The 18,265-nt window shown below is 36.5% G+C and overlaps 1 protein-coding gene across 1 annotated transcript in view; it reads left to right on the top strand.

The window, feature by feature from the left end:
* The window catches only part of MAGI2 (membrane associated guanylate kinase, WW and PDZ domain containing 2), a 1,481,671-nt gene that overhangs the window by 505,881 nt on the left and 957,525 nt on the right, over positions 1 to 18,265 (top strand). The gene's annotated exons all lie outside the window — the stretch shown is intronic.

The following is an 18,265-nucleotide window of genomic DNA, read 5'->3' on the forward strand; positions in this document are numbered from 1 at the left end:
CTGAAAGAGGATGGAATACCAGACCACCTGACCTGCCTCTTGAGAAATCTGTATGCAGGTCAGGAAGCAACAGTTTCCTGAACATGGAACAACAGACTGGTTCCAAATAGGAAAAGGAGTGCGTCAAGGCTGTATATAGTCACCCTGCTTATTTAAGTTATATGCAGAGTACATCATGAGAAATGCTGGGCTGGGGGAAGCACAAGCTGGAATCAAGATTGCCGGGAGAAATATCAATAACCTTAGATGTGCAGATGACACCACACTGATGGCAGAAAGTGAAGAACAACTAAAGAGCCTGTTGATGAAAGTGAAAGAGGAGAGTGAAAAAGTTGGCTTAAGGCTCAACTTTCAGAAAACAAAGATCATGGCATCTGGTCCCATCACTTCATGGCAAATAGATGGGGAAACAGTGAAACACTGACAGACTTTATTTTGGGGGGCTCCGAAAACACTGTAGATTGTGACTGCAGCCATGAAATTAAAAGATGCTTACTCCTTGGAAGAAAATTTATAAGCAACCTAGACAGCATATTAAAAAGCAGAAACATTACTTTGTCAACAAAGGTCTATCTAGTAAAGGCTATGGTTTTTCCAGTGGCCATGTGTGGATGTGAAAGTTGGACTATAACGAAAGCAGAGTGCAGAAAAATTGAATTTTTTGAACTGTGGTGTTGGAGAAGACTCTTGAGAGCCCCTTGGACTACAAGGAGATCCAACCAGTCAATCCTAAAGGAAATCAGTCCTGAATATTCATTGGAAGGACTGATGTTGAAGCTGAAACTCCAATACTTTGGCCCCCTGCTGCAAAGAGCTGACTCATTTGAAAAGACCCTGATGCTGGGAAATATTGAAAGCGGGAGGAGAAGGTGACAACAGAGAATCAGATGATGGATGGGATCACCGACTTAGTGGACATGAGTTTTAGTAAACTCCGGGAGTTGGTGATGGACAAGGAGACCTGGCTGCAGTCCATTGGGTCGCAAGGAGTCAAACACAACTGACTGACTGAACTGAACCCACACAATAGTCATTTTGTGAATGAATGAAAAGCTAGTAGCCATGCTGTTTTCTGGTAAGTATGAAGTTGAGCAAGTGTATTCTTCTTTTAAAAAAAATTATAAAAATCGAACTTTACAATACTGTGAATTGGATAGTAAATTGGCCAAAAACTTTTTAAATCTTTAAATAATTATATATTTATAGGAACTTGCAAAATCAATACAGAGAAATCCTAATCATCCTTTAAGAGAGTAAATTTTTATTTTGCAAAGGGATGTTGAATATGCTGTTCCTATATGTAAAAATTCCTTAGGGCACTTAGGATATAATTTTATTTCTGTGCATCTTTTCAGGATAATTTTGAAATGAAACTCTAACAGCAGTTGCACTCTATGGAACTCAAGGCCTAATTCAGCAAGGGTATCAAATGAATAAGCTTTCCTTAGCATTCATTCATACTGCTATAAAATTGCCATTATATTTGCAAAAATAAACTTCACAGTTATTGTATTTGCAGCTGGTGTCTGGCAATGATCATGATCCTGCCTTCTTTAATATCTATGATTAAATCACCAAAAGAGATTCATAATGTGGACCCTGTGCCTTTTCCCTTATGTCCTCTGAAATTATTATAGCAGGAATGACTAGTAACTTCCTTATATAAAGTTTTACAGAGGTAAAAATAAAGTAGAAAGATTTCTCCTTAGCATTTTTTTTTGCCTGCTCCTCCAGCTATATAATCTATAATTTATTCTTCAAGCATGTTTTGAAAATAGCTAAGTATATTTTATATTTACATAATATTTTATAAATGCCTCATTTTTACCTATTCTTTTGATGGTATTTAAGAAAATAAAATTACTTCACGGTCATGATGTTCTGCTCTAGCTTATAGAAAGTAGTCTGTCTTTTTACATTGTCAAGTTAATGAAAAATATGGCCCATGTTACCCTTTGTCCTTTAAATGTCAATTGTTGGGTAAAATATTTCTTTGCCATACAGAAATACATTTTAAAATATTTATCCAGTTGGTTTTCCTCTTCTGTCTGTTGCAACAATGTTTGTGCAAGTAGGAGACAGTTCAAGAATCAGGAGCTTCTCCTAGTGAAAAATAATACTTATTAAGGAAATCATGTTCCACTGCCTTTAATTTCAGATGTCAGTTTGATTGATCCTGTGTTCCTTTTATGAAATGCAGTATATGTGAAATGCAAAACTATTTTTAGTTACTCCAGAGCACAAAAGACAAATCGAATTATTTCATACAAAGACATTATAGTTTATGTTATTTGACAAACACGGTTGATGTGGAACATGTATTTTGTCCACTTCACTAATAATTTAAAGTAAATTGTTCATACTCTGATAGAAGCCTAATTATTTGACACTCTTCAGTGTTACCTCCTCTGCTCTTCCCCAATATCATATTGGACACCTTCAGACCTGGAGGACTCATCTTTTGGTGTCATATCTTTTTGGCCTTTTATACAGTTCATGAGCTTGTCATGGGAAATGAAAACAGTATGATTTTCTTTTGGCAATTTAGTCATAGACATTAAAGAAAGCAGAATCATGATCACTGCCAGCCACCAACTTCAAATACAACAAAAGGGGAAATCCAGAGATCTCTTTTAGGAAAATTGGAAGCATCAAGGGAGCATGCCACCCAAAGATGGGCACAATAAAGGATAAAAAATGGTAGAGACCTACTAGATGCTGAAGAAGAAATGGAAAGAATACATGGAAGGACAATATGAAAAAAGATCTTAATGAATCTGATTACTATGATGGTGTGGTTAGTCACCCAGAGTCAGACATTCTGGAGTGTGAAGTCAAGTGGGCCTTAAGAAGCACTGCTGTTAGTAAGGCTAGTGGCTGCAATGAAATTCCAGCAGAACTATTCAGATGCCTAAATGAGGACGTCATCAAGGTTTTGCATTCATTATGTCAGTAAATCTGGAAGACCCTTCAGTGGCCAAGGACTGGAAAAGGTCAATCTTCATCCCAGTTCCTAAGAAGGGTAGTACCAAAGAATATGTTAACCATCAGACAATTGCACTCATTTGCCATGCTAGTAAGGTCATGCTTAAAATCTTTCATGCTAGGCTTCAGCATCATGGGAACCAAGAACTTCCAGGTGTCTAAGATGGGTTCCGGAGAAGGCAATGGCACCCCACTCCAGTACTCTTGCCTGGAGAATCCCATGGATGGAGGTGCCTGGTAGGCTGCAGTCCAGGGTCGCGAAGAGTCGGACACGACTGAGCGACTTCACTTTTGCTTCTCACTTTCATGCATTGGAGAAGGAACTGGCAACACACTCTAGTGTTCTGCCTGGAGAATCCCAAGGATGGGGGAGCTTGGTGGACTGCCGTCCATGGGGTCGCACAGAGTCGGACAGGACTGAAGCGACTTAGCAGCAGCAGCAGCAGCAGCAGCAGCAAGATGGGTTTTGAAAAGGAAGAGGAGCTAGAGATCAAATTGCCTACATTCACTGGATTATCGAGAAAACAAGGGGATTTCAGAAACATCTATCTCTGTTTCATTGACTACATTAAAACCTTTGGCTGTGTGGAACTGTGGAAAGTTCTTAGAGACATGGGAATACCAGACCATCTTACCTGTTTCCCGAGAAACCTGTATGCGGGTCAAGAAGCAACAGTTAGAATGCTGTATGTAACAACTGATTGGCTCAAGATTGAGAAAAGAGTATGACAGGGCTGTCTGCAGTCACCCTGTTTGTTTAACCTATATGCTGAGCACATCATGAGAAATTCTGGGCTGGATGAGTTACAAGCCAGAATCAAGGTAGGCAGGAGAAACAAAAACCTCAGATAGGCAGATGATACCACTCTAACGGCAGAAAGTGAAGAGGAACTAAAGAGCTTCTTGATGAGGGTGAAGGAGCAGAGTGAAAGAGCCGACTTACAACTAAATATTAAAAAAAACTAAGATCATGGCATCTGGCCCCATTACAGCACGGCAAATAGAAGGAGAAAAGGTGGAAGTAGTGACAGATTTCCTCCTCTTCGACTCCAAAATCACTGCAGATGGTGACTGCAGCCTTAAAATCAGAAGATGGTTGCTTCTTGGCAGGAAAGCAATGACAAACAGAGACAGTGTGTTGAAAAGCAGAGATATTACTTTGCTGACAAATGTCCATATCATCAAGACTATGATCTTCCCAGTGGTCATGTACTGTTGTGAGAGCTGAACCATAAAGACGGCAGAATGCCAAAGAATTGATGCCTTCGAACTGTGGTGCTGGAGAAGACTCCTGAAAGTCCCTTAAACAGCAAGGAGATCAAACCAGTCAATCTTAAGGAAGATCAACCCTGAATATTCACTGTGGGGACTGATGCTGAAGCTGAAGCTCCAGTATTTTGGTCATCTGATGTACACAGACAACTCTTTGGAAAAGTCCCTGATGCTGGGAAAGATCAAGAGCAAAAGGAGAAGAGGGCGTCAGAGGATGAGATGGCTGAATGGCATCACCGATACAATGAACGTGAACTTTGGCATACTCTGGGATATGGTGAGGGACTGAGAGGCCTGGCATGATGCAGTCCATGGGATCGCAAAGAGTCGGACACGACTAGACAACTTAGCAACAACAAAAGTGTTATCTCACTAGGTTAGCCTTGTGCTTTATAGTTGAATATATAGTAATAAACACACAGAGGAGCCATTTTTTAAAATGTGTGAATGGTTGAAATGTCATTTTATTCATGTATTAACAGTGTTTATTGAATATTTGTGCATGCTGAAAGCTGGGATTCTAGTAGTGATATATCCTCTATCCCTAAGAAATTTGCAAGTAAATCATCAACTAACCATAACTACTGAGGCTTCATGAGCAGTTTGATTACCTTAATTAGCGTGAGCTCAGTCTATAGACAGAACACCCAAGCTTTCTAGGTTTCCTTTGAAGGAATATACTTCCTAAAAGTGGTATTTCTCCAGCTTTTCCAGGCATTAACGTCACCTTGAGCACAGAGGTTCCAGGTTCTTCCCATGAAGTCTCTGATCAGTAGGTCTGGGAGGTGCTGGGCTACAGAATCTGTATGTATAAGTGGCCCCAGTGATACTGATCTGGAAAGTTTAAGATATAGACTGAATATCAAGTATCAGTTATGCAAGATGAGTAAGTTTAAGAGATCTGCTGTACAAAATAACACCTATACTTAGCAATAAGGTGTTGTGAGTTTCAATATCTGTTAATAAGATGAATCTCATGTTAAGTATTCTTATCACAAAACAAAACAAAGGGACACAGTAAACTCTGGGAGTTTTGGGGTACATCTGTTACTCTGATTGTAGGTATGTGCCCAGAAAAATGCATCTCTTTTCTTTAAAATTCAGATTAACCACATCTCTTCCTGGAAACCTCTGCCAAACTCTTACCGCCCCCAGTGGAGTTGATTGCTTCCTCCTTAAAATTACACTGTGACTTATGTGACACCATTATTCACAGAATATAGTAACTAACTCCTGTGTCTTCAGGTTTGCCTTGTCTCTTAAACCATATAGGGTCTATGACAGCTCCTAGCAACTATATAGTCCTTGGAATATAGTATATGCATAATTTAATGTTTATTGAAATATACAAAAGTTCTAATCTTACAGTTTAAAAAAATTCACTGGGAGTTTTTAAAAAACCTATGATAATTCACTATAAAAGACAATCTTAAGATTCATTTTTAAAATTACAAACAATGTTTTACAATTTAAAATTTAGTTACAGTTAGTTACTCATCCTATTTATGACTTTCTAATTTTAATATTTACTAGCTATCTTTTACTGAGCATAAACTCACCCCCAATGGCAGAGAATTTTCTAGAAATCTAGTATTTATTCTATAGTCTCACCTATGAGAGATATTTAGAACTTGCAGCAGTCAAGTTAGAGAAAGTCTGTTTCAGGTGCTATAACATAATTTTTAAAGTAAATAAAACTGCTAAGGAGAGTGAAAGCAAGCTGAGAAAAGTGAAGTCAATTATTACAAACTTGGGGGAGGGTTATTTATTTTGAAAGAGGGTTTACAAGGCAACTTATTAAAAAATAGACTACAGATTTTATAAATTCTTCAGTTATTTGTAATAATAAGAATGGTTATCTATATCAAGAGAAATGAATCCAAGACAGATTCTAAAATGTGTACCATGTTAAATTGAAATGCTATTTTTTCCTAATCAGGAATTTAAGTCAATATTTTACTTGGCTCAAGACTGGAATTTTTCATTAAGAATAGACCTACCATATGCTATTCTACTTCTGGGTATTTATTTGAAAAATAAAAACACTAATTCAAAATATATATCCACACCCATGTACATTGCCAGCATTATTTACAATAGTTGACATAGGGATGCAACCTACATGCCCATGGACAGATGAATGGATAAAGATCTGGTTATTATATGAAATGGAATATTACTCAGCCAAAAAAGATGAAATCTTACAACTCATAACAACATAGATAGACCTCGAGCATATTATGCTAAGGGACATAAGTCTGAGAATGATGATCATATGTGGAATTTAAAAAAAAAAAAAAACACAGCAAGACAAAAACAAGCATGCAGATATGGAGAAAAGATTGGTGTTACCAGAAAGGAGGAGAAGTGGGGAGAGGGCAAAATGGGTAAAGGAGGTTAATTTTATGGTGATGAATGGGAGCTAGACTTTTGATGGTGAGAACTCTGTAGTATATACAAAGCTGAATTATAATGTATGTATGAAATTTATATACTGTTATAAGCCAATGTTAGTTTAAAAAATAGAATTTTTTCCTGAGGACCTGGAGACATTTTATAAACTATATTTAGCTGTTTTGTTTAGAAGAGTTTTGCAAATACAAAGCGTTATAAAATATATGAAGGATAAATGTAAACATTTCCCAAAATAACGAGTACCTTTTTCCTCAGGTTAGAAAGTTAGAATATTACACTGATAAAATACTAGGAGCCTTGCAGTAGTTCATTTGCTTGAGAGAAAAGCACCAGTTTTTACTACTTTGAAATGTTTTCCTGTGAGATCAAAGGGGAATATATATATATATAACTATTATATATATATATAACTTTATATAACTTATATATAACTATATATATATAACTATTATATATATATAACTATATATATATAACTATTATATATATATAACTATATATATATAACTATATATATATAACTATATATATATATAAAACTATTTGATTAGTAGTTGTGGAAAAAAATTTGAAATGTCCATTACTTCATAGAATCAAATTACCTATAAATAAACATACCTTTAAATGTTACTCATTTTCTGTAATCAAATGGTATTTATTGTCTTATTTCTTTAAGCAAGGCATTCTACACTTACATTAATACCTAAGGGTTTTAATTTTATAATGACCCCAGGTGAAAAATTAAGGGAACATTTCCACTTGATTGACTCTAATATTTGACTCAGTTGTAATTTACATCCTTTTTAAAATCTATTATAAAATACAAAATATACTCCCCATGGCTCTCAGTGGATATGTGTGAATATGTATGCAATGATGGAGGTGAGGGGAGGTTGGAAGCTGATGTTTATAAGAGAATGTAAAGATTTTGAGATCTAGCATTTATAGCATTAGCATATCTTACAGAGTCCCATAATTAACACATCTACCTTTATAAGATTCATTATTTCAACTAACAACAAGAAAATGAATTTTCTTTTTTGTGGAGATACTTTCTTACTGTATAAAATATTTAGAAGGAAATTGAAAAAATAAATAATGCCCTTGATCAGGAAAAAATCCTGAAAAAGAAGCACAAATACTCTGAGAGATTTACTGAGATAGTAACCTCAGTTTAAAGCTCATGCTCATATTCATGTTGTTTCATACAGACTTCTCTAGGCCATTTCTTCTTCAATCAGTTATTTTGTTTACTCATAGCATTAGACTCTTCAAAAGTATTCCATGTACTGGGTCTTTATATGTTATAAACTCATATTTACACACCCTTGGAAAGTTGCTTTTGCTATTAAAATCCAGTTATTTATTTACTTTGAAATTGAGAAGTAAAACTCTCTCTCTTCACAAAATACATGAATCTTACATACAGAAAATCTGAAGGAATTCACTTAAAAAAAACTACAAAATATGCAAGGTCAGCAAGATCATGGGAAACAAGAGCAATATACAAAATCAATTATATTTCTATACATTTGCAACAAACAATCCAAAATTGAAATTAAGAAAGTTGTTCCATTCAAATTTGGAGAAAAACACTTTTGCTCTTGGGAAGTTGGTTTGTATATATTCTAGGACTAGAGTTTTAGGTAAGGAAGTGCTAGGATAAAATTGGGTGTGTATGCTCAGTCGTGTCTGACTCTTTGTGGTCCAGAGACTGTAGCTTGCCAGGGTCCTCTGCCCATGGAATTTTCAAGACAAGAATACTGGAGCAGGTTGCCATTTCCTTCTCCAAGAGATCTTTCCCCACCCAAGGATCAAGCTCACATCTCTTGCATCTCCTGGATTGGCAGGTGGATTCTTTACCAGCTGAGCCACTAGGGAAGCCAGACTATAATTAACCTGGAGCAAATAATCCCTAGGACCCTTTGGGTCTCTAAATTCAAGGTTTACTGGACAGATTTATAGAGGGTTCTCTTTCTGAGTCTAGGGGAAGAATCATTCTTTCTGTTTTTGTCTGCAAAATAATAGATTTCTACATAGAATTTCAAGCAGAAATTGGATATATAACATGTTCTTAATAAATATGTGTTTATTGACTAATGTATTAATAAATTGATAACACTTACTAATAAATGTGTTAATTGACTCCAGAAATATTTAGTTAAGTGCCAAAGTTCACACAACATTCAGTGATGAAATTACTTCTTTGAATTTGATAGTTGTATATACTACTTTCAGTATCAGTTTGTTTTCTTCATTGATTTGGTTTCAAGCAAACACCAATGTTATTTATGTTAAACAAATGAAATTATTTAATCTACCCCTGAATATTATCTGTAATTAGTTTCACACCATATATCCATTCTTCTAATCTTAAGATATAAGCACAGTCTTTTTATGTCAAAACCATAAAATTGAAAGCTGACACGTTGATTTAATTTAAAGCGGGGGTTGGGGGGGAACCTTAAGACTCTGCATGGCCAATAAGGTCCCCAGACTTAATCATCCAGCTGTTTTTAACTGTCAGTGGTAACAACAGTAGAGAAAATTTCATAATTTCAGGGATGTACAGGCTGGTATACTTCCTGTTTCAGAGACTGTGCTGTCTTATTTCTGTAAAGCAAACCTAATTTTACAATTCTCTTCCTTAACAGATAGTAATGGCTCCTCCTACCCCTTCCCATTAATTGATGGTAATTCTGGTGTTTACAGTATGGTCCATGAGGCCTTAAAGAATTTCCACTTCATTTTGTACCTCTCAACCAATAGGCCTGATGCTTCTTCCAAACCCAAATTTCCAAATATACCAACTTTCTGTCTTTGAAAATGTTGCCTTTACCTGGAATAATTTTCCCTCTTCTCTTTGTTTAGCAAATTCTTATTTATCTTTTTTTCCCACCTAGCTCAAATATTTTATTCTCTTTAAAGCTTCTTTACATGCCTCAGTAAGAGCCAGTTTATCTCTCCTCTTGTCTCTTTGTATAATGAATGTATTCAGTGTTTTAGGTGGTTAAATATTCCTTGACTTAGTTGTTTATTTGTATCTTGTTTTGTTTTAATTTAGAATTTTGAGAGAGCCTTTGTCTCTCTCTGGAAATATTGTGGCCTATCAGACATTGTTTATCTCTCTGCTTGAAAAATGTATTTGTAAACTTACTATGAAAAAGAGATAGACCTAACTGTTGAATTAGATAATTCTGAATCTTGAAAAAATGGAAGTCATGTACATGAGTATTCTTAGATTCTCTGGGCTTTCAGTAGGCCAAGAGAAAAATGGAATCAAACTTTAATTTCTTCATTGTCAAATCCTAATCTTGAAATTTAATATATAAATGTCAGTAATGTTTGACTGAGTGAACCCCGGGAGTTGGTGATGGACAGGGAGGCCTGGGGTGCTGCGATTCACGGGGTCACAAAGAGTCGGACACAACTGAGCGACTGAACTGAACTGAACTGAATGTTTGACTAGAAAAATGATAAAACTAAACTTTTAGCAACAATATTGCCCTTGATAGTAATAAGCTTAGAAAAATTGTTAGGGGAAAACTCAGAATCCTAAAGGGCTGACTAGTTATCTGATTTCAATGCAAGCTAGGGAAAATGTGAGACACAATAGTATTGTCTAAGAAAAAGTTAACATGCACACCCCAGGATAATAGTTTCTACCAAGTACTGAGAGAACATGATGTAGCCCAGTACATCCTTGTGTGCCGCCCCAGCCCACACCCAAGGAAAGGATCATTTAGCATAAAGAACCAGATCAGAGATATCAAGGGAACCCCTTTCACCTAAGAAAACTCTTCCTTAGAACTAAGACCTAAGACTTTTAAAGAGGGCTTATAGACTTCTGTCTTCTCTTTGGAGCACTGCTGGTCAGAGATCTTCCCTGTCTCATGAGCTTGCTGGGCCTTCAACAACTGCCTTCCTCTTTCGTGTCATCCATCTTTACTTTCAATGTTTTAATTCCTTAGCTTCAATGATAATGGTTTCTTGAACATATGCACTCATTTCTTCAATTAATGCTTGTGATTAAACTTGGCTGGACTCTCTTGATAAACTTCTCCCCTAATAGTAACACTCAGCCCTGCCTACATTTTTTCTCTCACCACCATAGGGTCCACAGCACAGAAATTATTGCCATTACTTTCAATATATATCATAGCTAAATGTATATACATATGCATTATAGCTAATTATACTCAAAAATATTTTCCTCTTTGTGTGCATTATTTTGTATATTTTTTCATCTGTTTTCTACCTTCCTTCACTTCATTTCCATTCTTTTCTTTCTCCTGTAAAATATAGACTTGCCCCCTATAAGCAAGAAACTCTATCAGATATCAAAGATACAACATTAGGTAAGACACACTTTTCTGCTCTTTAAGGTATCTTGTTTTATGGGGATGTACTCAAAGAAATTATGCAAGGCCTAGAGAATCCCCTAACAAAGGGCTTGATACTACTTTTATTATGTAACCTGTTCCTTCCATGCCAGAATAATTACCTTCACTTTGCTCTTCACTGATTTGCCAGAATTAAAATCAACAGTCTGAATCACCTGTCCCTTAAATTAGAAGAGATTTATTACTTATAATTCATAGGATACTCATTCCAACCAGAAGCCCATCTATCAGTAAAGACAGCATCCCAGATGCTTCTGCTCTCTATGATCAGCTGGGCATCTAAATTATAATAACATTCTGGAAAGGACATTCCAAGCAGAGGAAACAGCATGTATGAGGTGAGCAATAATAAATTATTGAGCATTTAGTAAGTGCCAGGCAATGCTCTAAGCACTGAACATACATTATCCAGTTAATCATCTTAACCACCTTGTAAGACAGGCACAGAGAAGCTAAATGATATATATAACTTCATACAGCTAGTGAATGACATGGCCACACTTTGAACTAAGCACTTGACCACTGCTTTATATTGTTCCTGACTTTGAGAGTTTGATTTGAGAATTAAGACAGAGAGGATTCTGGACAGCTTCCATTTTTGTGGGGGACAGAGCTTGGGTAACATGGTATTATTAGTGAAGATAAGAAATAGGAGGAATGAGCTTGGCAGAAGGGTAAATGTAATCTTATATGTAGATATTCAACTCAAAATGACCAGTGGACTCAGAGGAAAGTCTGAGACTAAGTTTGTATGAGCTCTCAACATATGTAAAACAATGCATTGTGGAGGGTTACAAAAAAGACTATGCAGAAAACAAAGATAATATTTGTGGGGATGAACCTGCAGGAAGATTACCATCTGACAGGTGAGTGAAGGAATTAGAATCACATAAAGAAAATAATCAGATTGAAAAGTAAGAAAAAAACAAGGAAACTTTGCACCATGGAAGTAAAGACTTTCTTGGGCTATATTCTTTCTCCTGAAACTTTTGTGATCAATGATTGTCAAGAATGTATTATTTATTATACTATGAATACAGCATTGACCTCAAGCTACAGAGAAACATATTAACTTTTAAATTTATGATCTCATAGCAGTGTCAGAGGGCACAGAGCTTACATTTAATTATATCCTCCCCTGTAATAAAAAGAAAAATGTTTTCACCCATTCTTTGAGTCCCCTGGTATTATTGATTGCTTTTGTAGAATCTTAAGACTCTTAACCTAATTTTATGCTCTGTATTTTCTCAAGTTTACCTACCACATTTTTCTTCTTCATCCAAAATCCACAGCTTCTAGCATCTTTTACTATTCTGGCAAAATCATGTTACTCCATACATAGACTTCATCTTTCTTGTATGTATAGAGTCAGATAATAATTATTGTCTTCGGCAAACCTTAGTAGAGATTCAGCCTCTGGCTTAATTCTGGTGAGTAGATATTCCATACTTTTTCTGAATCATCTGTTCCATTTATTAAAAACTCAAAGTGGGTTCTAGAACTATATTTAAAAAGAAAACAAGAATGGCATTTATAAATCACACAGGACATATTTCTGCACAGCCCTCAAGGATATCAAAATTTAAAAGCTTAAAGACAATGATTTGATACCACTTAACATATTTTAAAGTTTAAAAATTTATCCATGTTAATTCAGCCTTCTTTTTGTAATAGATTCCCCTATCTCCAACTCCTGGCTTCCACAATCGAATGCCTTATTGGTCAATGGATATGAGTGACTAATAGGTAGACTTATTGGGCAACTCTGATAAAGAAGGGGATACTTACATATTTTTAAACATGTAATGATTTGTCTTAAATATCTTACTCTGCTTAGCCAGTTTCACAATTTACTCAGAGATAATTACTGCATAATTTCCTATGTCCGTTTACACACACAAACACATACACATACCTGCTTTTTGCCTTTGGTAGTCACACACAGAGAAGCAGCAAAGTAGATCTGCCAGTAGCATTTTAAAGATATGCCATCCAATTCTTAAAAGACGAAACATGAAAACTATGGCCTTAGTGTTACTTTCTCCTCCACTGCTTTGTATGATGAATCTGTACCCCCATTTGTTTCACTGACTGTGTCAGATGTACCACGAGTTACTGCACTTTAAAACCTAGGAACACCCGGCTTGCATGGGCCCTGGGTAAGAGGGCCTAGCAATATGTTCATATTATTATATTTTATAAGATTTGCAAAAGGTATTTTAACCACCATCTGTTAAGACTGTAGCCTCTTTCTTCTAAGTTCCCTTCTTGTCTCACTTTCCCTCAGGTCAGCTAGCAGTGGAGTGACCAAGGCAATTTGGGGAATTGAGCTAACCAGCAGTTAAGTTGGGGAAGCTGTGTGTCAGGACACAGATCTTCTCTAGGATCCAGTCTCCAACAGGTTTAAAGCTGTTACTTATCTTCTCCAACATCTTTTCTGTACTCTTTCCCTGAGTTTAGCTTGTATTGGGTTCTAGTCTTCATTTCTGCTGGTTGCCTTCAGTTCATTTCAGTTCAGTTGCTCAGGCCTGTTGGATTTTTTGCAACTACATGGACTGTAGCATGCCAGGCTTCCCTGTCCATCACCAACTCCCAGAGTTTACTCAAACTCACGTCCATTGAGTCAGTGATGCCATCTAACCATCTCATCCTCTGTCGTCCCCTTCACCTACAGCCTTCAATATTTCTCAGCATCAGTGTCTTTTCAAATGAGTCAGCTCTTTGCATCAGGTGGCCAGAGTATTGGAGTTTCAGCTTCAGCATCAGCCCTTCCAATGAATATTAAGGACTAATTTCCTTTAGGATTGACTGGTTGGCTCTCCTTGCAGTCCAAGGGACTCTCAAGAGTCTTCTCCAGCACCACAGTTCAAAAGCATCCATTCTTCTGTGCTCAGCTCTCTTTATAGTCTAACTCTCACATCCATCCATGACTACTGCAAGAACCACAGCCTTGACTAGATGGACCTTTGTTGGCAAAGTAATGTCTCTGCCTTTTAATATGCTGTCTAGGTTGGTCATACTTTTCTTCCAAGGAACAAGCATCTTTTAATTTCATGGCTGCAGTCATCATCTGCAGTGATTTTGGAGCCCAAAAATAAAGTCTGCCACTGTTTGCCCATCAATTTGCCATGAAGTGATGGGACCAGATGTCATGATCTTAGTTTTCTGAATATTGAGCTTGAAGGCAACTTTTTCACTCTCCTCTTTCACTTTCATCAAGAGGCTCTAGTTCTTCTTCACTTTCTGCCATAAGGGTGGTATCATTTGCATATCTGAGGTTATTGATATTTCTCCTGGCAATCTTGATTCCAGCTTGTGCTTCATCCATCCCACTGTTTCTCATGATGTACTCTGCATATAAGTTAAACAGTCTAGAAACAGTAAATGCTGGAGAGGGTGTGGAGAGGAGGGAAACTAGTACAGCCACTATGGAGAACAGTGTGGAGATTCCTTAAAAAAAACTGGAAATAGAACTGCCGTATGACCCAGCAATCCCACTGCTGGGCGTACACACCGAGGAAACTAGAATTGAAGGAGACACGTGTACCCCAATGTTCATCGCAGCTCTGTTTACAATAGCCAGGACATGGAAGCAACCTAGATGTCCATCAGCAGACAAATGGATAAGAAAGCTGTGGTACATATACACGATGGAATATTACCAAAAAGAATGCATTTGAATCAGTTCTAATGAGGTAGATGAAACTGGAGTCTATTATACAGAGTGAAGTAAGTCAGGAAGAAAAACACCAATACAGTATACTAATGCATATATATGGAATTTAGAAAGATGGTAACGATGACCCTATATGCGAGACAGCAAAGGAAACACAGATGTAAAGAACAGTCTTTTGGACCCGTGGAAGAAGGCGAGGGTGGGATGATTTGAGAGAATAGCATTGAAACATGTGTATTATCATATGTGAAATAGATCACCAGTCCAAGTTCGATACATGAGACGGTGCTCAGGGCTGTTGCACTGGGTTGACCCTGAGGGATGGGATGGGGAGGGAGGTGGGAGGGGGGTTCAGGATGGGGAACAAATGTACACCCGTGGCTGACTCACATCAATGTATGGCAAAAACCACTGCAATATTGTAAAGTAATTAGCCTCCAACTAAAATAAGTAAATTAATTTTAAAAAATTAAAAAAAAAATCAGAGTGACAATATACAGCCTTGATGTACTCCTTTTCCTATTTGGAACCAGTCTGTTGTTCCATGTCCAGTTCTAACTGTTGCTTCCTGACCTGCATACAGATTTCTCAAGAGGCAGGTTAGGTAGTCTGGTATTCCCATCTCTTTCAGAATTTTCCACAGTTTATTATGATCCACACAGTCAAAGGCTTTGACATATTTAGTAAAGCAGAAATAGATATTTTTCTGGAACTCTCTTACTTTTTCAGTGATCCAGTGGATGTTGGCAATTTGATCTCTGGTTCCTCTGCCTTTTCTAAAACCAGCTTGAACATCTGGAAGCTCACGGTTCACATATTGTTGAAGCCTGGCTTGGAGAATTTTGAGCATTACTTTACTAGAGTGTGAGATGAGTTCCATTGTGTGGTAGTTTGAGCATTCTTTGACATTGCCTTTCTTTGGGATTGGAATGAAAACTGACCTTTTCCAGTCCTGTGGCCACTGCTGAGTTTTCCAACTTCGCTGGCATATTGAGTGCAGCACTTTTACAGCATCATCTTTTAGGATTTGAAATAGCTCAACTGGAATTCCATCACTTCCACTAGCTTTGTTCATAGTGATGTGAACAACATTGTGAACAACATTATGAACAACATTGTGAACAACATTGAACAGTATGAAAAGGCTGGTTGCCTTAGGAGAACATTTAACAAATATCCTATTTAGATAGTGTCTTTAGTGTCATTAATTAATTTTTAACTAAAGAATGTGTTCTTTTGGGGAAAACTCATATATTCACACAAGCAACACACTAAAGCTTTCTCCATGTGAGATTTGCCATAGTTTTACATTTTCAAGTTTACATAGTTTACACTCTCAAGGATTGAATAATACTAGTATCTGAAAGAGTTCTACTCATATGAATGGCTTTTGCTGTATTTGATAACCATAAACTTGACACTCGGAGTATGAACCAAGATAAGTGAAATATTTGATTGGAGTCAAATTAATTGCCCTCAATGCTGTTCCACATTATTTGCTTATACTGACACACTATTAATTGGTGTCATGGTCCATTATGACAGCAAATAATTTTATTGTATGATTGTGTTTTAAAATCTTAATGATATAGTGGTATGAGGTGAACATAGCCATATAGTGCATTGGAAAATGTTGCTTCATTACCCAGTAATCTGAGTGAGGATAATTTATTGAGTATATGAAACTCTAGAAAAGCTAACCATCATTTTAGAGCAAGTAGTATAGATTTTGCATTTCTATTTGGGGGAAATGAAAATTTACAGAAGAATACAAATAACAACTATAAAGGTGTCTGAAAGGAAATGAAAAGGTAAATATTATTTTAATAATTTCCATGAGTTCACCTTGGTTTTATACTTCCTATAAAGTTTCCAAAATATATACGCATGTATGTGAAAATTAGGTTAGATTATTTCATTGAAATTTAGTTTTCCTTATTGCTGAAATGTAAAAGAAGTCATTTCATTGGATCAGTCTTGTTTCCATCTGTTCCTTATATACCAAGAAAATGGAAAACTAGCAAAACATAACACAGAAGTATATCTCCTCTGCAGATAACATATTTTTCTGTCAAAGAATTACTTGTTTCCTGAAAGAATAAAATTTGACTGTCAGAAGATACTTTTTCCTAAAACAACTTACTTTTGGTTTGACAAGAACTGATCATTTAATTTCCTGTATTGTCAATATGAGTGTTCTTACTTAAATAAAAGCATATTTCATTTGAGTATGGCTATGTCTATATGAAACAAAACAAAAGTGGTGAATTCATGCAATATTCTGATCTTCTGTAGTGTCACTGTACACCAAAATAACCAAAGTGCTTTCTTGAATATTTCTAACAAATTATTTTGTCCTTCTACTTCCAGGGAAGACACATCCGTTTCATTATTGTTTTTTTAACAGTAATAAGATAATAATATTGGGGGCATCTATTTCTAAACTTGTTAGTAGATATCACCAGTACCATGGAGATCAACAGTGTATTAAAAAAAAATTCCATCACATATGTGTCATTTGCTACTGTTAATGTGTTGACCCCCTATAAATTTGTTTTTTACAAATAAAAAACTGATTAGGAATAAAATTGTTAAACTGAATTATGTACTCCATTGACCAAAACTTTTCAAATAATATATAAAATATAGGATGACTTTTTCTTTCAAATCAGAAACAGAATAAGAATTAAAATTGATTTCATGCTCCTTGGATTTATGGATACTATAATGTGCAGAGTACATCATGAGAAACATTGGGCTGGAGGAAGCACAAGCTGGAATCAAGATTGCCAGAAGTATCACTATCCTCCGATATGCAAATGACACCACCCTTATGGCAGAAAGTGAATAAGAACTAAAGAGCCTCTTGATGAAAGTGAAAAAGGAGAGTGAAAAAGTTGGCTTAAAGTTCAACATTCAGAAAACAAAGATCATGGCATCCGGTCCCGTCACTTCATGGCAAATAGAAGGGGAAACAGTGGAAACAGTGGCTGACTTTATTTTTCTGGGCTCCAAAATCACTGCAGATGATGACTGCAACTATGAAATTAAAAGATGCTTACTCCTTGGAAGGAAGGTTATGACCAACCTAGACAGCATATTAAAAAGCAGAGACATTACTTTGCCAACAAAGGTCCATCTAGTCAAGGCTATGGTTTTTCCAGTGGTCATGTATGGATGTGAGAGTTGGACTATAAAGATAGCTGAGCACAGAAGAATTGAAGCTTTGAACTGTGGTGTTGGAGAAGTCTTGAGAGTCCCCTGGACTGCAAGGAGATCCAATCAGTCCTTCCTAAAGGAGATCAGTCCTGGATGTTCATTGGAAGGACTGATGTTGATGCTGAAACTCCAATACTTTCACCACCTGATGCATAGAGCTGACTCATTGGAAAAGACCCTAATGCTGGGGAAGATTGAGGGCAGGAGGAGAAGGGGACAACAGAGGATGAGATGTTTGGATGGCATCACTGACTCAATGGACATGGGTTTGAGTGGACTCTGGGAGTTGGTGATG

This window comes from Budorcas taxicolor, chromosome 4 (genome assembly GCF_023091745.1).
Source record: "Budorcas taxicolor isolate Tak-1 chromosome 4, Takin1.1, whole genome shotgun sequence".
Classification (NCBI taxonomy): domain Eukaryota; kingdom Metazoa; phylum Chordata; class Mammalia; order Artiodactyla; family Bovidae; genus Budorcas; species Budorcas taxicolor.